Source organism: Moschus berezovskii, chromosome 6 (assembly GCF_049115385.1).
Source record: "Moschus berezovskii isolate FMDL1 chromosome 6, NW_MosBer_1.0, whole genome shotgun sequence".
Classification (NCBI taxonomy): Eukaryota; Metazoa; Chordata; class Mammalia; order Artiodactyla; family Moschidae; genus Moschus; species Moschus berezovskii.
This window is the reverse complement of record NC_142465.1, coordinates 95886185-95911166: the sequence shown is the minus strand read 5'-3', so window position 1 is coordinate 95911166 and position 24982 is coordinate 95886185. Positions and strand designations below refer to the sequence as shown.

General features: G+C 39.5%; 1 pseudogene; it reads left to right on the top strand.

The window, feature by feature from the left end:
• Positions 1 to 20306: 20306 nt before the first annotated feature.
• Positions 20307 to 24982, top strand: part of LOC148777690 (MORF4 family-associated protein 1-like) — a 46973-nt pseudogene continuing 42297 nt past the window's right edge.

Below are 24982 nucleotides of genomic sequence, written 5' to 3'. Positions count from 1 at the left end.
CTGTGAAAAGAAGAGAAGCGAAAAGCAAAGGAAGAAAGGAAAGATATAAGCATCTGAATGCAGAATTCCAAAGAATAGCAAGGAGAGATAAGAAAGCCTTCCTCAGTGATCAATGCAAAGAAAGAACCATTAGCAAATATTAAACATATGATTTTTAAGAGTAGGTAGCCGTTCCCTTCTCCAGGGGATCTTCCCAACCCAGGGATCAAACCAGCATCTCCCACATTACGGGCAGATTCTTTACCTGCTGAGCCATCAGGAAAGCCCATAAAAGAGGGAAAGAGGTCAAGAAATAGCTAAGGGATATGTGTATACGAATGTCCATATGTGTTTGAAGTAATCACTCCACAATAGCAGAGAGTACAATTAATGACCAAATTTTGACTTCTAAATGTATTTTGTACTAAAAGAATCAAGTCTCTTTAGAGAAACAGCTGATTCCAGCCTGGGGCAGAAAAAGTATAAGAGGAACCGTGAACATCTTATTGTGCCAAAAAGTAAGAAAAGGTTTCAAAAATGTTAGGGATGGCAATAAAACACAGGAATCATCTTGAATAAGTTCTTACCTGGCCAAATGTAAAAATCATTATATTAGCAGATTAAAATAATTATCTTATTATTTTTAGGAAAATACATACACTAACATTAAATTCCATTCAAGGAAATAAGAATCCATGAATTTATCCTAATGTAGAAAACATATGAATGAATTAGGAAAACAGACTAATTGGAAGATATTAAAATTTATTTAAAAATCAAAAACAAAAGAAAAAAGAAAACATATGAGTAAATGAATGGGAAGATAAAAAGCTTTCTATGACAAATATAATTGAATTAGGCAAAAAGCATCAATCAGACTACTGAGTTTAAGTTCGGTAATGAATCGAGAGACCTGTGTACCTTACAAAATATTATCTTCCCAGAAAATACTTGCTAATTAAAAGGAGAAAAGTAGCAACTTTACAACAGAGAAAACTAACCAAATGATCAAAGTCAACTATTCCATTCTAAAGGAGATCAGTCCTGGGTGTTCATTGGAAGGACTGATGCTAAAACTGAAACTCCAATACTTTGGCCACCTGATGCGAAGAGTTGACTCACTGGAAAAGACTCTGATGCTGGGAGGGATTGGGGGCAGGAGGAAAAGGGTCGACAGAGGATGAGATGGCTGGATGGCATCACCAACTTGATGGACATGAGGTTGAGTGAACTTCAGGAGTTGGTGATGGACAGGGAGGCCTGGCATGCTGCAATTCATGGGGTCTCAAAGAGTCGGACACGACTGAGGGACTGAACTGAACTGAACTGAACATCGAGTATTAAGACAAATCAACATGTGACCCAGATACAAGGCCCTGAGGAGTATACAGCATCACCTTTGTGGTATCCCTGCCTAAAATGTATAACCTCAAACTAATCACAAGGAAACATCAGATAAATCCAAACTGAGAAACATTCTGTGACAATAACTGTATTGTATTCAATTATCTGCATTCTCCAATTATCTCAAGGATATGATCAGCAAAAGCAGTCTGAAGACCTTTTCCAGATTAAATGAGACAGAAGAGATATGACAAGTGCAACGTATGATGTTGGATTGAACACTGGGCCTCATTTATTTCTTTTCCTTTCCTTTTTAATTTTTTCTTTTAAAATTAAGAACTTCAGTTCCAAAAGATAATGTTAAGAACATATTTTCTCCACTGGGAAATTATATTTGATAAACAATTTGAATCCACATTATATGAAGAAATCTCAAGACTCAACAATGAGATGACAGGGATTATCTGGTGATCCAGTGATTAAGAATTTGCCTTCCAATACAGGGGATGTGGGTCCAGTCCCTGTTTGGGGAACTAGGATCTCACATGCTGCGGGGCAACTAAGCCCAAGCACCACAACAAAAACCCAGCGCAGCCAAAATTAAAAAGTGAAATAAATTTTTAAAAAGTCAGTAAGACAACAAACAATCCAGTTTTTTAAAGTTGACAAAAGGTTTGAACTGACACTTCATGAAAGAAGATATATGGATGGCAAATAAGCACCATGAAAAAGACACTCAACATTACTAGTTATGAGAGAAATGCCTATGAAAACCACTGTGAGATACCTCTCACTACCTACCTATTAGAACGGCTAAATTAAAGAGTGTAAAAACTGTCAGCAATACCGTGGAGCACCTGGAAGTCTCAAACTGTACTGAGGGAACGTAAAATGGACCAACCACTTTGGAAGACAGTTTGGTAGTTTCTCAGAATGTTAAACATACACTTATCATGTGACCAAGTCATTCCATTCCAAGGTATTTATTTACCCAGAGAAATATAAGCATATATCCAAACAAAGATTTGTACATACATAAATGTTCATAGAACTTTCATTTGTAATAGCCAACCACTTTCCACTACATCCACTGATACAAAATCTAATCCAAGTTATGTTATTTCTAGCTTTATTATAATAACCTCTGCACTGGACTCAATGTTTGAACCTCCCAAAATTCGTATGTTGAAATCCTAATACCCAGTTAGTACCCAGATGATACTTAAACCTGGGACCTTTGAAAGGCAATTAGGTTAAAAGGATGGAGCCCTCGTGAATAGGATTAGTGCTCTTATAAAAAGGACCCCGGAGAGCCGTCTCTCCCTCTTTCTGCCCTTTGAGGATACAATGAGACTGGAAGTCTGGAGATCTGAGGTCACAGTGCCAGCATGGTCACAGTCTGACGAGAACCTTTCTCTTTCTGTTGTTTATAAGCCACCCAATCCAAGGCGCTTTGTAATAGCAACCCAAATTATAAGACACCCCATAACTGGTCTCCCTGTGGCTGCCCTGATCCCAACCCCAACAACGTATTCTCAACCTAACAGCAAGATGTCTTTCCAAGCTTTGAGTCCTATAGGTCTACTTACATAATCTGACCTACTGTTCCCACCCCCTCCCACCTGTCTATCTGACTTCATCTTCTACTATTGTCCTTATTTCTCAGTTCCAACCATGTTATTTCCCTGCTTTTCCTCACACACATTAAGCATGTTCCTTCTTCAGAGATTTTTGCACTTGCTACCTGGAAACTCGGTTCAAATATCCACAGTGATGACTTCCTTACTTCCTACAGGTGTATGTTCAAGTGCCATCTTCTAATTGGAGATTCTATTGGATAATCTCATATAAAATAGCTAGTTCTTCACTACTACCCCATTTTTCTATCCTTTCTTTGAGGTACTCCTCATCATCCACCATGTTGTATATTTACTTGCTTAGTTGTTGTCCCTATTTTATCACCACCACTAAAATATAAGCTTCATGAGATCAAGGACTTTGTTTACTTCTGTATTCTTCAACAACTGGAACAGTACCTGGCAATTGGGCATGCAGTAAATTCTTATCAGTTGGGTGCATAAATATCATAATCACATTATCTTTAATCTTATTCCTGACATCTATAAATTGGTAGAGGTTTCTGACCTAACAGAAGCAATTGAAGTGAGAACTTTCACGTTAAACTTACATTGTTCCATATGTTATGGGCTATTTTTTTAAGTGACTTGTCATCATCCATTCTTTCCTTCCCTCATTACTATCGCATTAGTCTATTTAATTTCAGATGTAAACAATACTCTCTGATCATACATCCAGAGTGTTAGACTTTTTTCTCTACTTCATTTCTCAGGGTTTGTACTAGCTGACGAGGGGAAGAAGGATAAGACCTAGTGCTAAAATGTATGGCTGACACTTTCCTAGTGGTTTGGGAAGGAACCAGTAATTTTAAAAGGTAGAGAAAAAGAGGAAACAAAAGAAAAATGACTCTTCCTGGCAGCACTATTTCTTAACCCTGGTTTTTTGGTTACTAAGTACATAGCATTTGAGAGCAGCAGCTCTCATAACGCCCCTCTACATTATCATGATGATTGAAAGGCATAATTTGATCACCTGCAGTTTATCGCTAAGAATGCATAGTAGTTATCACAATGCATAACTGAATTAATAGAGCAGGAATCTGTCCAGAATGGCTGCCACTGTTGTTTAGTCTCCAGGCTCTGATTGTAGACCACTGGTCACTCCCCACACTTAACTAGCACAATATAAGCTTCTTGCTGTGACACCATTTTCTTACCCCGTCCTGCTGAGGTAACCTCGTTACTTACAGAAAGAAAGCTGCCTCAGGAGTGACTGAGACTCTTTGCTGCTTACAAGAAACATTATTCTATGACCAATGTGAAGAACATAAGGTAACTTGAAGAGTCAAAGAATTAAAAACAAGGATAAATCCTGAGAAAGGGTATTTGACACGCTTTTGGGATCAAAGAAGAAGAAAATCTAGGAAATTCTAGAGGGAAGATTATTTTGATTCTCCAGTTGAGAGTGGAAGAAAAGGAGGAAAATGAGGATTATGAAATAGAAAAAGGACTCACATGTGGGTAATTTCCTTAACTTGATATGTACAGGAATTAAATAGATACTGCTGACAAAATTGATTTAACTGGGGGCTTCCCCAGTGGCTCAGTGGTAAAGAATCTGCCTGACAATGCAGGAGACACAGGTTCAATTCCTGATCTGGGAAGATCCCACATGTGAAAGAACAACTTAACCCAAGCTCCACAACTATTGAGCCTGTGCTCTAGAGCCTGGGAGACACAACTACTGAAGCACCCAGAAGCCAGGGCAATAAGAAGCCCTCACACCACAACTAGAAAAAGACTGAACACAGGAACAAAGACCCCACAGAGCCAATAAATAAATTAATTATTGTTAAAAATTATTCTACTGGTAAGCTTCACTATAGGTGGTGGAAATCCAGCTCATTTCCAGCCTTCTCCACCTTGGATTAACCTCACCTAGTTGCCATACACTTCTCTTCAAACCTAAATACCTAAAAATGAAAGTCTGTCTCAATTGTTATTGTTCCCTGAAATGAGTCACAATACTGAATATCCCAAAACTATAAAATGGGGTGTCGGGACCCAACAAATGCTTGTTACAGGTGATCTTAATCCTAAAAAAATGACCATTTCACACAAAATACTATAAACCACTTTTATTCTCATAGATCATCCTATAAGATGTATGACTCTATCCAGAGGATCAGAAAGAAAGCTCAACACTTTCTCTTTGATCCTCTTCCCTCTTCTTTCATAGACTTAATGAAGACATCTGGCTGACAATAGTCATGTTGTCAAATTAGATAAGAAACAGCCAAATTTGCCTTGTCATCTGCAAAAAAGAAAAAAAAAAGGAAAACATAAAGGAAGTCAGAATTATATCCACTTTATCTTGCCTTCAACCCATTCCTTGCTAATTATAAGAAGAATGAAGGTTGCTGAATGGTTTAACAATTCTTTTACTATCAATGCTCCCTCCTGAAAAATGAAACTTTATTACTACTTATTATACCATAAGCAGCATGCATAAAACCGGGAGAGAAATTGCCACAGAGAAAAGTGGATAGTAAATACATGTGGCTCAAATGTTTGATCCACTGTGCAGAAAACTCTACCTGTTAGAATGGAAGAAGAAACTTGAATAGAAAAAAAAGGAAAGCAGGTTCCCCAAGATCTTGAAAATCAGTTCCAAGTTTCTATGAATAAGTAGATCTGCAAATGATATATGTAAAATGCTGACCCACTCATATCTATTCCCCATGTAGCCTCTCTTGTCTTTATCCTTCATTCAGATTTATTCTTTCTCTTCTTTCCTTCTTTTCTACAATTCAACAGAAGCCCAACAGATAATGCCCATATAGACAAAGCTATAGTTTTTCTAGTAGTCATGTACAGATGTGAGAGTTGGACCATAAAGAAGACAGCACTGAAAAATTGATGCTTTTGAACTGTGGTGCAGGAGAAGACTCTTGAGAGTCCCTTGGAAAGCAAGGAGATCAAACCAGTCAATCCTAAAGGAAATCAGTCCTGAACATTTATTGGAAGGACTGATGCTGAAGCTAAAGCTCCAATACTTTGGCCACCTGATGCAAGGAGCTGACTCACTGATGCTGGGAAAGGTTGAGAGCAAGAGGAGAAGGCAAATAGAGGAAGAGATGATTGGATGACATCACCAATTCAAGGGACATGAGTTTGACCAAACTCAGGGAGATAGTGAAAGAAAGGAAAACCTGGTGTGCTGAAGCGCATGGGGTTGCAAAGAGTTGGACACAACTTAGCATCTGAATAACAACATATAACGTAAAAACAATGAAAAGACAGAGACCATCTCTTGTGCCCATTTGGGAATTACTTGTTTGTGTAAACTATTCTAAGTTCTTAGAAGGCAAATACATACATATTACCTAGGACTATTTCCTATAACAGATAAGTACATAACTGATAATATTTGATGGTTTGATGAAGTTGTATTTAGGCTCAGTTTCCCTATAGCTGATGAGCCGCTCAATCCAAAATGTTTGTTTTTTCACAAATATTGGTCTTTATTGGCTGCAGTCTATTCACCTTTCCCTGATTTTCTTTCAAGAAACTACCTCTTCCCTATTGTATGTTGCTACGGTGGAAAGGTAATTGCATGGCTTTGGAGACCAAGGGACCCAGGTCCTTTATGTGGTAAACCCAAGGGTCAGACATTTGACAACCTCAGCCAACCAGTTTTTCTCTCCTGAGACTGGGAATCTTGAGAGTGTGATGCAACAATGAAGAAAACATTATGAAGATGATTTCTTTTCAGGGGCAGCTAAGGAGGTGTTTTTTACCACGGGGTGTTGGTTCTTCCTGGTCCTGCAAAGCTCTCTTTGCTTCTCTTTGGCTCCAAGCTTATCCTCACAGCCTCCTTACCTGTTATTCCTGCGTACACAAACACCGTATCCATCGCCATCAAAGCCTTAAGTAAATTCTCTTTCAAGTTAACAGCAGTCAGTTTGTATTGATCATAATTAGAGAAACTGATAGATTACCCTAGAAATAAAAAGAACTTCAAAAAATAATTTACAAGCTCTTCCTGATTTCAGTGCAACTGAGAGGAAAATTTGAAAGGGTGTTTCTTTCTCACGTGGAGAAACAGACACATGACTTATTAAAAACATATTTTTGTAACTATTCTCACATTTAAATACTTTCAGGCTGTTCTGTGGAAATACGAGCCAAATTTTATGAGAAAGGGGAGCAGTTATTGATGTGAGAGTGTTTCTGTGCTTCAGGAAAGAGTTAGTGAGAAGGATATTCATAGATTAAAAAAAAAACTGGGGTTTTTAACTTGACTTGTTGTGAAGTCTGACATATTCTAAAATTTTTCTAGGTTAGGGAGAGTTCGAGATGAAAGCCTGAATGGTCAGTGTAATGGTAATGGAGTGAGTGGATGTGACAAGAGGATATGTCATCAACGGCCCCAATTAATACCTATGTTGACAGGCAGCTGAGTCATGAAATGACAGTGAGCAAAGAACTGTGAATGAGTGGAGAGAAACCTATGGCTGAGCAAAGATCACATAAGAAAACAAAAGATTGCACACCCTCACACAAAATGGGATAATGGCTCCACTTGGTTAATACTAGTTATTATTTTTACTGAGAAACTTCAGTATTGACCACTAATTTTATTAGGAATTTACCTTGATAATCTGTCTCTAATTTTCTGAAATGTTATTGGAAAAAACTCAGAAATTGTGAATTCTGTGACATAGTGATTTACTGTAGTGTGGGCAACACAGAGCTTGCACTGAATGGAGTGCTGGGGTGTGTGGGGGGGGGGGTGGTCAGGATACAAGCATAAGTATACAGAAAAGCAAGGTGGGAAGAATGAAGGAAAATTCAAGCCTGAATCAAGATTCATACTGGAAAGAAATAAAAAGCCAACATGAAGACTGCAAATGCTTAAGAGGTAATAGAAAAGAAAAACGTAAGAGAATACTTCTATAAGAGCTCTGTTAAAGAGAAAGAAGAGCTGGAAAAAATAACAGAACTGACTAAAGAAGAAGCAAGAGAACTACATGTACCACAGTGTACAAATAGATTCAGGAAAAATGCTATACTTATGTCAAGAAAATTGCTGATAAAGAAAAGGCTTTTGGATTGGGTCATCCATATGTGTTTTACTACAACGTTCTTTTTACTGATTTTTAATGAACATACATCAATTGTTAAGTTTGATGAAACGCTGAAGGGCATTTAGAAGATACTGTTGATAATGTTTCACCACAATGTAATTATTTCAGAGAGCAAGCTGAATATACGCATGTCTATTTCAGTGGCTAGAATTACAGAGTCAGGGACTTGAAGCCCTATTCAGTTCAGTTCAGTTCAGTTCAGTCGCTCAGTCGTGTCCAACTCTCCGCGACCCCATGAATCACAGCACGCCAGGCCTCCCTGTCCATCACCAACTCCCGGAGTACACTCAAACTCATTAAGCATCAAAATATTTGTGCTTGCAGCGGGGATAAAGGGGGGAAAAGATAGGGAGTTGGGGACAGATATGTACACACTGCTACATTTAAAATAGACAACCAACAAGGACCAACTATATGGCACAGAGAACTCTGCTCAATTGTTAAGTGGTAGCCTGGATGGGAGGGGAGTTTGGGGGAAGAATGGATACATGAACATGTATGGCTGAGTCCCTTTGCTGTCCACCTGAAACTATCAGAACATTGCTAATTGGCTACACTCCAAAAATATAAAATAAAAAATTACCTGTGTGCTTGACTAGCAAGAATGAAACAAAAGGAGGTAAGTCCAAAGTCAATTGTAGGGGCAGATCTACAAATTATGATTTTTTTAATTATTGTACATGGTAAGAAAAGCTCTTTGGAGACAAACACACTTGGGTTCAAATTTGAGCTCAGCTCAGCCCTTTTCTGGGTGTGTGACCTCAGACAGCTATTCAGTCTCTTCAAGCTTCAGTACTCTCATCTGTTTTTTTGTTGCTTTTGTTCTTTTTTTAAAGACAAATGCTGTATGATCTACTTTAGTGAGGGTTGCATTGGATAGCATATAAGTACACTGGGGAAGGGAATGGCAACCCATTCCAGTATTTTTGCCTGGAGAATCCCATGGACAGAGGAGCCTGGCAGGCTACAGTCCATGGGTCGCAAAGAGTTGAACCCAACTGAGAGACGTTCACTTCACAGTCAGTGATATATAAAGTGTTTGATACTAGAGTTATTGTTTAATACCTGAACGTATGTAGTAAGATTTCAGAAGCTCCAACTTGTTATATCCCTTCTTTTCTCAATTCTACCACCACCAGAAGGGGGGAAAAAAAGCCTCACTGATACTCAAAAGAAAATCTGAAAACCCCTTTTTAGATTAAATTATTTCACTAAAGATTGTGTGGGCTTCCCTGATGGCTCAGTGGTAAAGAATCTGCCTGCAATGCAGGAGACGTGGGTTCCATCCCTGAGTCGGGAAGATCTCCTGAAGGAAGAAATTGCAACCAACTTCAGTATTCTTGCCTGAGAAATCTGATGGACAAAGGTGCCTGGTGAGCTACAGTCCACACGACTGTGTGACTAAACACACACCCACAAAGACTGTGTACTATTTAAACTTTTTAAAAATACTTTTTAAAAGATAGCATAATAGCTACATCAGTCATTCTTACCTCAATTTATGAACATTTATGAACTCCTCTGTGCTGAATGCATTTAATGGAAAGCCCACGAGAGTCCTGAACCCATTTGCAGTGGTGGTATGGATGAGAGGGAAAAGGGGAACTGGGAGTACAGAGCCAAATTTTATCTTCTTTATGGTTATTTTCTAGGGACTAACTTGGAGAGATTAGAAGTGTTACTGGGTGGGAGGGGTGTGTGTGAAAATATCTGTTTGATATTCAACAGTTATGACTTCCCAGTATACCATGAGGGTAAAATATAAAAGTCTTGATTAATATGCATACATTCATAATGTGGGCTTCCCTGCTAGCTCAGTTGGTAAAGAATCCGCCTGCAATGCAGGAGACCCCAGTTCAATTCCTGGGTCAGGAAGATCTGCTGGAGAAGGGAAAGGCTACCCACTTCAGTAGTCTGGCCTAGAGAATTCCATGGACTGTACTGTCCATGGGGTCGCAAAGAGTCGGACACGAGTGAGCAAGTTTCACTTTCACTCTTCATTCCTAATACATTTTTATTTATCAATTCAGTTCAGTTCAGTCGCTCAGTCATGTCCGACTCTTTGTGACCCCATGAATCACAGCACGCTAGGCCTCCCTGTCCACCACCAACTCCTGGAGTTCACTCAAACTCATGTCCATTGAGTCGGTGATGCCATCCAGCCATCTCATTTTCTGTCATCCCCGTCTCCTCCCGCCCCCAATCCCTCCCAGCATCAGAGTCTTTTCCAGTGAGTCAACTCGTCGCATGAGGTGGCCAAAGTATTGGAGTTTCAGCTTTAGCATCAGTCCTTCCAAACTCAGTAGTTTATTACAATTCAGCCTCCACTTATCATCACACGTGTGTCAGTTAAGTGTGTAAGGAGGAGGTATAATTCTATTATATTCAGGTTACAGATACAGGAAAGAGAGCAGAGACAGATAAAACAATTTTTCTATGGTCTCACCACCCGTAAATTGTCAAGTAAGGCATGGAACCGGTCATGTACTAGATACCTCTCCTGGAGTCCCATCCCAGCTGAGAATTGTCTTTTCCTGAACCCTCAGTGTCAACAGATGGAAAGATGGGAAGGTGAGGTTCAGGGAAAGCAGAATGAACAGTTTAGTAGACAACGAGTCATCGAAGATATGGTTGCTGTAGATTTGGTGGCTGATAGGTAAGGCAGGAGTCGAGGCTGGTCTAAAGTTCAGAGCAGCTTTCTGTTGATTAGATGAGTGTCCCTATAAAGCCCTGAGAGCGCTCCCCTGCTGCCTCTTCCATTACATCCTCCTTTTGCTGGCTTCAACCTGGTGTTTGTTGAGTCCCTTTGCAGCTCTGCCACAGTTGAATGGGTCCTGAATCTTAACCTTGGTGCATCTCTTCAAGGCACAACTTGGCACATAGAGAGCTCTGGCACTGAGCCAATTATGAAGCCAGAGTTTCACTTTGTCTCTCCAGTTATTTTTATCTCGAAGGTCACCATTCAAATGAAAATAAAGGAACACCCAACATGAGTGGGCTTCCCTGATGGCTCAGTTGTTAAAGAATCCACCTGCAAATCAGGAGACCCCAGTTCTATTCCTGGGTGGGAAAAATCCACTGGAGACAGGATAGGCTACCCACTCCAGTATTCCTGGGCTTCCCTTGTGGCTCAGCTGGTAAAGAATCCACTTGCAATGAGGGAGACCTGGGTTTTATCCCTGGGTTGGGAAGATCCCCTGGAGAAGGGAAAGGCTACGCACTCCAATATTCTGGCCTGGAGAATTCCATGGACTATGTATAGTCCTGGGGGTCACAGAGTCAGAAACGACTGAGCGACTTTCACTTTCAACATGAGTATTTTCACATAGGGATAACAAATGAGCACTCATTTGTTTTTTTTGCTTACAAAAATCTGCCTTGCTTGTTTCTTGAGAAAAATGAAATGATGTGGTAGAATAATTATTAAAACTGAATGTTTAAGAATAAATGATTAAAATAATTTATTCTGGGTAAAGTTATGAAAAGATGTCTAAAGCTTTAAATTATAGTCTTTCATACTGCTTATGATTATGAACAGCTTTAATTTAGGTCAGAAAAATGACATTCAGAAATTTGGTATGGAGGACTTCCCCAGTGGTCCAGTGGTTAAGACTCCACACTTTCAATGCAGGGGATTCGAGTTCTACTCCTGGCTGGGGAAAAAGCCTCCCACATGCTGAGAAGCACAACAGGAAAAAAAATTGGAATGGTTTATATGCAAACTGCTTTCCCTGACACTTAAAGCAAACCAAAATAAAGTTCCCACCGATTTTTTCTAGTTTTTTGCCTTTTTTTTTTTTTTTGGAAATAATTGACATATACCACTGTATATGTTTAAAGCATGATGGCTTGATTTACATATATTATGAAATGATTGTCACAATAGTAATATCCATCTTCTCACATAGGTACAAGAAAAACATCACCCTGTGATGAGAACTCTTGGAAGTTCTATTAACAGTCACTCTTAACGACTTTCCTATATATCATAGGAAAACAGTGTTAACCAGAGTCATCATGTTGTACATTACATTTCTAGTACTTATTTAATCCCTTAATTATAAGTTTGCACTTTTTGATCACACGCCCCCAATTTCTCCTCATCCCATATTCTACTCTTTATTATTATTATTTAAACTGCTCTTTAAGGGCAGTTAAAGTTTTACAGCAAAATTAGGGGAATGGTACAGAGATTTCCCATATATGCCCTGCTCCAACACATGCATAGCCTCCCCTGTTATCAACATCCCTCACCAGAGTGGTACATTTGTTACAACTGATGAACCTACATTGGCACATCATAAGAACCCAAAGTCCATAGTTTACATTACAGTTCACTCTTTGTGGTATTCATTTTATGGGTTTAGGCAAATGTATAACGACAGGTATCTTTCATTAAGGACTTCCCTGGTGGTTCAGTGGTAAAGAAACTACCTGCCAATCCACGAGATATGGATTCAATCCTTGGGTCCAGAAGATCCCCTAGAGAAGGAAATGGCAACCCACTCCAATATTCTTGTCTGGAAAAACCCCATGGTCAGAGGAACCTGGCCAGCAACAATCCATGGGGTTGCAAAGAGCCCAACATGACTTAGCGATTCAACAACAATCTTTCATTATGGTATCATATAGAGTATTTTCACTGCCCTAAATATCCTTTGTAATCAGCCTAATCATTGCCGGGAAAAATATCAATAACCTCAGATATGCAGATGACACTACCCTTATGGCAGAAAGTGAAGAGGAACTAAAAAGCTTCTTGATGAAAGTGAAAGAGGAGAGTGAAAAGGTTGGCTTGAAGCTCAACATTCAGAAAACAAAGATCATGGCATCTGGTCCCATCACTTCATGGCAAATAGATGGGGAAACAGTGGAAACAGTGTCAGACTTTATTTTTGGGGGCTCCAAAATCACTGCAGATGCTGATTGCAGCCAGGAAATTAAAAGACGCTTACTCGTGGAAGGAAAGTTATGACCAACCTAGATAGCATATTAAAAAGCAGAGACATTACTTTGCAAACCAAGGTCTGACTAGTCAAGGCTATGGTTTTTCCCGTGGTCATGTATGGATGTGAGAGTTGGACTGTGAAGAAAGCTGATCACCGAAGAATTGATGATTTTGAACTGTGGTGTTGGAGAAGACTCTTGAGAGTCCCTTGGACTGCAAGGAGATCCAACCAGTCCATTCTAAAGGAGATCAATCCTGGGTGTTCATTGGAAGGACTGATGCTAAAGCTGAAACTACAATACTTTGGCCACCTCATGCGACGAGTTGACTCACTGGAAAAGACTCTGATGCTAGGAGGGATTGGGGGTGGGAGGAGACGGGGATGACAGAATGAGATGGCTGGATGGCATCACTGACTCGATGGACATGACTTTGAGTGAACTCCGGGAGTTGGTGATGGACAGGGAGGCCTGGCATGCTGTGATTCATGGGGTCGCAAAGAGTCGGACATGACTGAGCGACTGAACTGAACTGAATCGCTTCCTCAACCTGGGCAAACACTCGTTGCTGATCACTGATTTTACTGGGTCCATAGTTTTTCCTTTTCCAGGATACCATACACTTTAAGATTGGCTTCTTTCACTTAGCAATATACATTCAAATTTCCTCCATGTATTTTCATGGCTTGATAGCTACTTTCTTTTTAGTTCTGCATAATGCTCCCTTGTCAGGATGTCCCAGAGCTTTTTTATGCTTTCATCTACTGAAAGAATCTTGGTTCCTTTCAAGTTCTGACAATCTTGAATAAAGCTTTTATAAACATTCATGTGTAGGTTTTTTGTGGACGTATTTTCCCACTCCTTTGGATAATACCAAGGAGTGCAATTGCTGGATCACATGTTCAGTTCAGTTCAGTCACTCAGTTGACCCCATGAATCACAGCACGCCAGGCCTCCCTGTCCATCACCAACTCCCAGAGTTCACTCAAACTCATGTCCATCAAGTCGGTGATGCCATCCAGCCATCTCATTCTCTGTCGTCCCCGTCTCCTCCTGCCCCCAATCCCTCCCAGCATCAGAGTCTTTTCCAGTGAGTCAACCTGTCGCATGAAGTGGCTAAAGTATTGGAGTTTCAGCTTCAGCATCAGTCCTTCCAATGAACACCCAGGATTGATCTCCTTTAGAATGGACTGGCTGGATCTCCTTGCAGTCCAAGGGACTCTCAAGAGTCTTCTCCAGCACCACAGTTCAAAGGCATCAATTCTTCGGCGATCAGCCTTCTTCACAGTTCAACTCTCACATCCATACGTGACCACTGGAAAAACCATAGCCTTGACTAGACAGACCTTGGTTGGCAAAGTAATGTCTCTGCTTTTTAATATGCTATCTAGGTTGGTCATAACTTTCCTTCCAAGGAGTAAGCATCTTTTAATTTCATGGCTGCAATCAGCATCCACAGTGATTTTGGAGCCCAAAAAATAAAGTCTGACACTGTTTCCCCATCTATTTGCCATGAAGTGATGGGACCAGATGCCATGATCTTTGTGTTCTGAATGTTGAGCTTCAAGCCAACCTTTTCACTCTCCTCTTTCACTTTCATCAAGAGGCTTTTGAGTTCCTCTTCACTTTCTGCCATAAGGGTGGTGTCATCTGCATATCTGAGGTTATTGATATTTCTCCCAGCAATCTTGATTCCAGCTTGTGCTTCTTCCAGTCCAGCGTTGCTCATGATGTACCCTGCATGTAAGTTAAATAAGCAGGGTGACAATATACAACCTCGATGTACTCCTTTTCCTATTTGGAGCCAGTCTGTTGTTCCATGTCCAGTTCTAACTGTTGCTTCCTGACCTGCATACAGGTTTCTCAAGAGGCAGGTCAGGTAGTCTGGTAATCCCATCTCTTGAAGAATTTTCCACAGTTTATTGTGATCCATGCAGTCAATAAAGCAGAAATAGATAAAAATGCTGAACTTCATAAAAAACATGAAACTGCTTTAAAGTGCTTATACTATTTTGCATTCCCACCAGCAATGAACAAGGGTTCCTACTTTTCCACATATTTGTTAGCAATTGGTGTTGACAGTGCTTTGGGTTTTGCTTGTTCTAATAACTAGGTGATGGTAGCTCACTGTTTCAGTTTGCAGTTCCCTAATAACATATGATGTTAAGCATCTTATCCTCTGCTTGTTTGCCATCCATATACCTTCTTTGGTGAGGTCTTTCTTCAGGCCTTTGGCCTTTTTGAAATCTGGTTGTTTGTTTTCTTATTTTTTATTTTTAAAAGCTCTTTGTGTGTTTCGGATAACGGTCCTTTATGAGATGCGTTTGCAGGTATTTTCTCCCAGTCTGTGGCTTCTCTTCTTATTCTCTTGAGAGTGCCTTTTGCAGGGAAGTATTTTTGATTTTAATGAAGTCTAGCCTATCAATCATATTTTTAATGGATCATTCCTCTGGGTATCTAAAAAATCATCACATACCAATGTCATCTAGTTTTTCTCCTATGTTATCGTCTAGTAGTTTCATAGTTTTATGTTTTAAATTTAGGTCTATGATCCATCTTGAGCTGTAACTTCCAGTATAACACTGAAAAGGAGGGGTAAGAGGGGACATCCTTCCCTTGTACTTGGTTTTACTGGCGAAGCGTCAAGTTTCTCTTTATTAAATTATAGTGTTAGCTCGAGGGGTTTTTTTCTTTATCAAGTTGGGAAAGTTCCCATATATCAAAAAGGAGTCTTTAATTAAAATGAGTTTTGGATTTTATCAAATGTTTTTCTGCATCTATGATAAGATCATGTGGTTTTTCTATCTTAACCTGATATTATGATGAATTACGTTGATTGATTTTAAAATATTGAACCAGCCTTGCACACCTAGGATAAGTTGCACTTGGTTGTGGTTTATAAATCTTTTATAAATTGTCAGATTTGATTTGCTAATATTTTGTTTATGATTTTTACATCATTTTCATGGGAGATATGTCTGTAGTTTTCTTGCAATGTCTTTGTCTGGTTTTGGTATTTGGATAATGCTGACTTCATAGAATGAATTGTAAAGTTTTTCCTCTGTCTATATCTTCTGGAAGACATTGTAGAGAATTGGTATAATTTCTTCCTAAGATGTTTCATTGAAATCACCAGTGAACCTCTTTGGACTTGGTGCTTACTGTGTAAACAGTAGCTAACTCAATTCCTTTAAAAGATTCAGACCTATTCAGATGGCCTATTTCTTCTTGTGTGATTTTTGGCAAATTGTATCTTTAAAAGAATTGACCAGCTTCAACACGTTAACAAATATGTACACATAAAGTTGTTCATCAGTTCAGTTCAGTTCAGTTGTTCAGTTGTGTCCAACTCTTTGCGACCCCATGAATCACAGCACGCCAGGCCTCCCTGTCCATCACCAAATCCCGGAGTTCACTCAAACTCATAGTATTCCTTTATTATTCCTTATTTATTTTATTGTTATTCTAATAATATAATCTCAAAATATGTACAGCAAAACTTTATCAGAATTACAAAGGTAAGTATTCAAATCCACAATAAAAGAGTTTTTTGTGCAACTCTCACTGATTTACTAGAGTAAGAAGACAGGAATTCAAGGAGGGTATATTAGAATCAAATAACATTATAGCAAACTTTACTTTTTCAAATACACATGGATTATTTACAAAAATTAGCCTCTCAAGAAGACAGCTGAGAATAGGAAATTACGTAAAATAATGTAAAATGAAGTAAAGCTGGACAGCTGCATGCAAATCAATGAAGTTAGAACATACCCTCATACAATACACAAAAATAAACTCGATATGCCTTAAAGACTTAAGTATAAGATAGGACACCATAAAACTCTTAGAAGAGAACATAGACAAAACATTCTCTGACATAAATTGCACCAATGTTTTCTTAGGCCAGTTTCCCAAGGCATTTGAAATAAAATGAAAAATAAACAGATGGGACCTAATCAAACTTATAAGCTTTTGTTTGCTTATAACGTTACAGTAAAGGAAAATATAAACAAAATGAAAGACAACCTACAGATTGAGAGAAAATATCTGCAAATGATGTGACTGATAATGGCTTAATCTCCAAAATATACAAACAGCTCACACAACTTAATAACAACAAAAAAAAATACCAACCTAAAGAAGATGTACAGATGGCCATTAGGCACATGAAAAGATATTCATTATCACTAATTATTAAAGAAATGCACATCAGAACTACAATGAGGTACCACCTCACACCAGTCAGAATGCCCATCATGAAAACATCTATAAATAACAAATGTTAGAGGGGCTGTGGAGAAAAGGGAACCTTCTTACATGGTTGGTGGGGTAATAAATTGGTGTAGTCACTGTGGAAAGCTGTATGGAGGTTCCTTAGAAAACTAAAAATAGAGTTGCCATATGATCCAGCAATCCTATTTCTGGCCATATATTCAGACAAACTATAATTTGAAAGGATGCATGCACCCTGATGTTCAAAGCAGCACTATTTATAATAGCTAAGACATGTAAGCAACCTAAGTGTCCATTGACAGATGAATGAATAAAGAAGATTTGGTAAATATATACAATGAAATGTCAGTCATAAAAAAAAAAGATTAAATAATGCCATTCCCAGAAGTATGGATGGATCTAGAGATTATCATACTAAGCAAAGTAAGTTAGAAAGAGAAAGACAAATGCCATATGATATCACTTACATAGAGAATCTAAAATATGACACAAATGATTATATCTCCAAAATAGAAACAGTCTCACAGACATAGAGAACAGATTTGTGGTCGTCAAGGGGGTTGGGTGGGGGAAGGAAGGATTGGGAGTTTGGGATTAGCAGATGCAAACTATTATATACTAAATGGATAAAGAACAAGTTCCTATTGTAGAGTACAAGGAACTATATTCAATACCCTGTGATAAATCATAATGGAAACAAATATGAAAAATAATGTATATGTACAACTGGATCATTTTGCTGTATAGCAGAAATTAACACAACAATATAATCAAATATACCTCAATAAAATTTTTAAAAATAAAGAAAATGAAGAGAATATAAAGATAAGAACAGGAATTAAGTTCTCTGTCTCATATTCTTGTGTGTGTTTGCTGTTGTTTTTTTTTTCATTTGGCTTAAAAATCCTTAAAAAATATAAAAATTATTCTTAGCTCACTGAGCCAAACAAAAACAGGCCATGGGTCAGATTTGGCCTGAGAGCTTCGGTTTTCTGACTCCTGCTATAGATCATACAGACATTAAAATGATCATTAAGAGGATATTATGAAAACTTCATGCCAATAAACTTAAAAATTCAGATAATATGAACAAAAGCACAAGTTACAAAACAAATACAAGAATAGAAAGCCTAAATTGTTTTGTAACTATTGAAGAAACTGGATTGGTAATTTAATTCCTTCCCACAGAGAATAACCACAGGCCCAGATGGCTTTGATGGTGAATTCTACCAAACATTTAAACAGACTTTTCTAGAGGACAGTAAAGCAGGGACTACTTCCCATCATTTTTAAGGAAGCTTAATAACCTTGATATCAAAACATGACAAAAACATCATGAGAAAGAAAAGTTCCAAGCCAATGTCACTCATACACAGATTGAAAAAAGTCCAACTAAAATATTAACAAATCAAATTTAGCAAAATATAAAATTTCAGGTTTATTCCAGGAATACAAAATTGATTGAACAGCCAAAAATCAATTGATGTAATTTATCACATTAATGAAGAAGAGAAAAACTGCATGACTCTCTTAATAAATGGAGAAAATACTGTGATAAAATTCACTGTTTATAAAAAGAGGAAGAGAATGGAATTTCTCTATTTCAAATACAGTATCAACAGGAAATACACAGCAAGCATTAAGGTTAGTTGTGAAATGACAAAAGCGTTCCTACTGAGACCTGGAACAAGACAAGCATGTCTGCTGTCACCATTCCATTCAACACTGAACTGAAGGTGCCAGACAGTGCAAAGAGGGAACATAGCTCTTATAGAAAAGAGAGAGACAACTGGAAAAGAAGAAATAAAAAATAACACTTTCTCATTATTCACAGATGACATGTGCATATGTTCACAGACATTCCAAAAAAGGAATGTAAATGGGACAGCCATTTTGGAAAATAATATGGAGGCTAAATACACACAAATAGAACTACCATATCATCCAGCAAATTCCAGTTCTGAGTATTTATCCAAAGAAAACTAAATGACTATCTCAAAGAGACACCTGCAGAGTAGTAAGTTGAGTCCCCTGTGCTATACAGTAGGTTCTTACTATTTATTTATTTTATCTGAAACTAATATAATATTGTATGTTAATTAAGAAAGTGTAAGTGTTAGCCACTCAGTCATGTCCAACTCTTTGCAACCCCATGAACTATAGCTAGTTAGGCTCATTTGTCCATGGCATTTCCCAGGGAAGACTACTAGAGAGGTTGCCATTTCCTTCTCCTGAGGATCTTAGCCACCCAGGGATTAAACCCACATTGCCTGCATTGGCAGGCACATTCTTTACCACTGAGCCACCAGAGATGCCCAATGGTTATGTTACCTAACCAAATTGCGCTAGTCATTTTACTACATATAATCATCAAATTGTATACCTTAAATTTACACAACACTATATGTCAATTATAGCTCAGTAAAGCTGGGGTGTGGAGAAGGAAATGGCAACCCACTCCAGTAATCTTGCCTAGAGAATCCTGTGGACGGAGGAGCCTGGTGGGCTGCCATCTATGGGGTCGCACAGAGTTGAACACAACTGAAGTGACTTAGCAGCAGCAGCAAAGCTGGGGTGAGAGAGAAGAAACTTCATAAGAATTACGGATATTTGACACTAACAAGAGAACTCAACAAATTGCTGTATAAAATACACAAAAGCATTTCTTTTTGTGAATGCTTTCCATAACAGGTCATAAGTCTCCTCCTCTGTTATCTTCTAGAGGCTTCAACTAGACACAAACGTATTTCTGTATATCAGCAAGGAACAGTCAGAAAATAAGAGTTTAGACCATTTATAACTGAAAACATCCAATTACTGAACATCAAACCTAAGATACACAGGACTGGCTGTGTTGTGAAAGAATCACTAACACCAGCGAGTTGAGGGCTCTGCTCTTTGCCTTCGAGGCATTTCTTTCCAGATCAGCTGGGAAGTGGGAGGAGTAAAGGGAAATTTTTAAAGGATAATTCAGGAATACTATTGACCAGGAATGTGGGTCACTTCGACTGCAACAGAGATTGTTGAGCAGTAACAGTCCTGGGGCTGTGGATCCAAAGCAGTGGCAGGAAAAATGAGGACCTTGGACCTGGACCAAGTGGAAGCTCTGGAATAGGTGGGTGTGCTGGAGTCCGAGACAGATTTTGAGCAATCTCTGCTCCCAGACATCAACTGCATGCGGGAGGACATCAAAGCGCTCACCTGAGAACCCGGGAGTGCATGTCTGAGGACCAGGAGCAAGTGGTACGAGGTGGACAATCTGCTCATCCAGATGAAACCACAGGTGGTGGCCTCGGAGCAAGGCACCTTGAATTGCATTCAGCATCCCTGTGGGCAGGCTGACGACAGAGCATCTGAGTTATTCAAGAAGGCCAAGGGAAAAGCCAAGGAGATGGAGAAAGAGGCCAAGATGTCAATGGAACTGGTCTGGCGCATGGAGGAAAGCAAATCGCCCAGAAGGAGGGTCACAGGTTCACAGGTGATGGACTCTAGTCAACTGGTAAGATTGGACTGACACCTCAAGGAAACTGACACAGCTTGTTATTTTCTTTATTTTGTTTTAGTATGTTTTTCACCTCCATGTAACAGTCTCCCTTACGGTCAGTGGTGGGTGATCCCCTTAGAGGTACAGATTGTCAAATACATTTGGTTCTTAAAAAATAACTTTTGTTTGAGAAATACTCTAATAAGGGATATGGGGCTTAATAAATAGCTATTTCAGAGGTCAGAATTATTTTGTTACTTTGTTGTATCTTTTAAATGTTGGGCACGGCCCAACAGTAGCTGTCACCCATGTGACCAGATTGTTTTAAGTGTATGTTGATGTTTATGTGTATGTACTTGGTTTATTGTTGCTTTCATGGAATTCGAAGAGAAGATTCTAGAAAATATGTTAAAATTCAGTGGACTAGCTTCATTCCAAAATGGCAACAAATGGAAAGGCAATGGACTAAGAACAGTGAGAGTACCCTTAAAGAAATTCATGGTGGGAGAACCTACTCTATAAGAACCTACTCCACAAGACACTGAGACTTTCCCTCATGTGGCTATAATGAAGACAATAGCATATTAATGAAAGGATAGGCAAAATAATGGGATAAAATAAAGACTGTGCATTTATAGATTCCTGAATGACTAAGATAACACTTCAGAACCTTAGGAAAAGCAAAACTTTACAATCAATGTTGTTGAGAATATTGGTTATCCCCATTGGGGGTTACTGGGGATGGAAACAGGGGGAAATGGACTTGAATTCAATTACACACCATTCAGAAAAAACAGCTCCAGATGGATTGCAGATTTAAATGTGAAATATGTGAAATACAGAACTCTGAAGCTTTTAGAACATAAGATAGATGAATATATTCATGATCTAGGGTAGGAAAAGACTTTATAAATAAGACACCAGAAGTATCTCATAAAGGAAAGATTGATAAATTTTGCTACTTCAATTTCATTAAGACACCAGTAAAAACATCTATTTCTGCTTTATTGACTATGCCAAAGTCTTTGACTATGTGGATCACAATAAACTGTGGAAAATTCTGAAACAGATGGGAATACCAGACCACCTGACCTGCCTCTTGAGAAACCTGTATGCAGGTCAGGAAGCAACAGTTAGAACTGGACATGGAACAACAAATTGGTTCCAAATAGGAAAAGGAGTATGTCAAGGTTGTATATTGTCACCTTGCTTATTTAACTTACATGCAGAGTACATCATGAGGAACACTGGGCTGGAAGAAGCACAAGCTGGAATCAAGATTGCTGGGAGAAATATCAATAACCTCAGATATGCAGGTGACACCACCCTTATGGCAGAAAGTGAAGAGGAACTCAAAAGCCTCTTGATGAAAGTGAAAGAGGAGAGTGAAAAGGTTGGCTTGAAGCTCAACATTCAGAAAACAAAGATCATGGCATCTGGTCCCATCACTTCATGGTAAATAGACGGGGAAACAGTGGAAACAGTGTCAGACTTCATTTTTTTGGGCTCCAAGATCATTGCGGATGCTGATTGCAGCCTTGAAATTAAAAGATGCTTACTCCTTGGAAGGAAAGCTATGACCAAACTAGACAGCATATTAAAAAGCAGAGACATTACTTTGCCAACCAAGGTCCGTCTAGTCAAGGCTACAATTTTTCCAATGGTCATGTATGGATGTGAGAGTTGGACTATGAAGAAAGCTGATCACTGAAGAACTGATGTTTTTGAAGTGTGGTGGTGGAGAAGATTCTTGAGAGTCCCTTGGACTACAAGGAGAGCTAACCAGTCCATTCTAAAGGAGATCAATCCTGGGTGTTCATTGGAAGGACTGATGCTGAGGCTGAAACTCCAATACTTAGGCCACCTCATGCAAAGAGTTGACTCACTGGAAAAGACCCTGATGCTGGGAGGCTTTGGGGGCGTGAGGAGAAGGGGACGACAGAGGATGAGATGGCTGGATGGCATCACCGACTCAATGCACATGAGTGTGGGTGAACTCTGGGAGTTGGTGATGGACAGGGAGGCCTGGCGTGCTGCGATTCATGGGGTCGTAAAGAGTCGGACACGACTGAGCGACTTGACTGAACTGAAGGAAGTACAAAGTAAGCCACAGAGTGAGAGACAAAGTATTTTGAATCACCTGAACAATTCTGCAAATCAACAACAATAATAATAAAATCTGGGACTTCCCTGGTGATCCATTGATTAAGACTCTCTGCTTCCAATGCAGAGGGCACAGGTTTTATCCCTGGTCAGGGAACTAAGATCCCAAGTTCCATATGGTGCTGTCAAAAATAAAATAAATTTTAAAATAATAATAATAAATTCCAAAAACCAAAAAGAACATGGGGAAGAGATTTGAACAGCCACTTCACAAAATATGACAGTCAATAGCCAGTGAATATATGAGCATATGAGTTGAATAACTCTTCCTTGGTAGCTCAGATGGTAAAGCATCTGCCTGTAATGTAGGAGACCCGGGTTCGAAAGCTGGGTTGGGAAAAATCCCCTGGAGAAGGAAATGGCAACCCACTCCAGTACTCTTACCTGGAAAGTCTCATGGACAGAGGAGCCTTGCAGTCTACAGTCCATGGGGTCTCAAACAGCTGGACACAACTAAGCAACTTCGCTTTCACTAATGTGAAGTCAGGGGAAATATAAACAAACAGTAAGCGAGATAACACTACTGTGACAAGAAATACCATGTTTGGCCTCTGCCTTTGGTTCCTGACACAGAACTCCTAAAACTCTTGCAACTTCCTGAATGACAGGAGTAACAGGAGCATTTTTGTTGTAATATTTGGTCTAAGTCCCTGGTTCCTGACATAAGAGTTTCTGAGATGCTTGGAATCTCCAGAGTGATAGGCATGTTTCATCGCAAGCTAACGAGATGACTGGTTACCGGGATCCCTGGATAGTTTTATGATGAGGGCTAATTCCCAGAAAAATCAAGGCATAATTAGAAACTTAGAAATTTCAACCCCACATCCACCAACATCCAGGAAGGCGTGAGAGACTACAGTTGCATTAATCACCAATGGCTAGTGATTTAGTTAACCATGCCTATGTATTGATAGTTCAGTTCAGTTCAGGTCAGGTCAGGCGCTCAGTTGTGTCTGACTCTTTGCAACCCCATGAACCACAGCACGCCAGGCCTCCCTGTCCATCACCAACTCCTGGAGTTCACTCAAACTCATGTCCACAGAGTCGGTGATGCCATCCAGCCATCTCATCTTTTGTCGTCCCCTTCTCCTCCCACCCCCAATTCTTCCCAGCATCAGAATGTTTTCCAGTGAGTCAACTCATCGCATGAGGTGGCCAAAGTATTGGAGTTTCAGCTTTAGCATCAGTCCTTCCAATGAACACCCAGGATTGATCTCCTTCAGAATGGACTGGTTAGATCTCCTTGCAGTCCAAGGGACTCTCAAGAGACTTCTCCAGCACCACAGTTCAAAAACATCAATTCTTCGGCGATCAGCTTTCTTCACAGTCCAACTCTCACATCCATACATGACCACGGGAAAAACCATAGCCTTGACTAGATGGACCTTTGTTGGCAAAGTAATGTCTCTGCTTTTTAATATGCTATCTAGGTTGGTCATAACTTTCCTTCCAAGGAGTAAGCGTCTTTTAATCTCATGGCTGCAATCAGCATCTGCAGTGATTTTGGAGCCCAGAAAAATAAAGTCTGACACTGTTTCCACTATATTGATAGTAAACTTCCATAAAAACCCTAAAGAGCAGAGTTCAGGTCAGTGAACAAATGGAGGTGCTAAGAAGTTGGCACAACCAGAGAATACATGGAAGGTCCACACCCCTTTCCCACACCTTGCACGATGTACCTCTTCATCTGGCTGTTTGCTGCTGCTGCTGCTAAGTTGCATAAGTCATGTCTGACTCTGTATGGCCCCATAGACGGCAGCCCACCAGGCTCCCTGTCCCTGGGATTCTCCAGGCAAGAATACTGGAGTGGGTCGCCATTTCCTTCTCCAATGCATGAAAGTGAAAAGTGAAAGTGAAGTCGCTCAGTCCTGTCTGACTCTTAGCAAGCAACCCCATGGACTGCAGCCTACCAGGCTCCTCCATCCATGGGATTCTCCAGACAAGAGTACTGGAGTGGGCTGCCATTGCCTTTTCTGATCTGGCTGTTTAATGCACCCTTATAACATTCTTTTCATTGGAAAAGACCTTGATGCTGGGAAGATTGAGGGCAAGAGAAGAAGGGGGCAGCAGAGGATGAGATGGTTGGATAACATCACCAACTC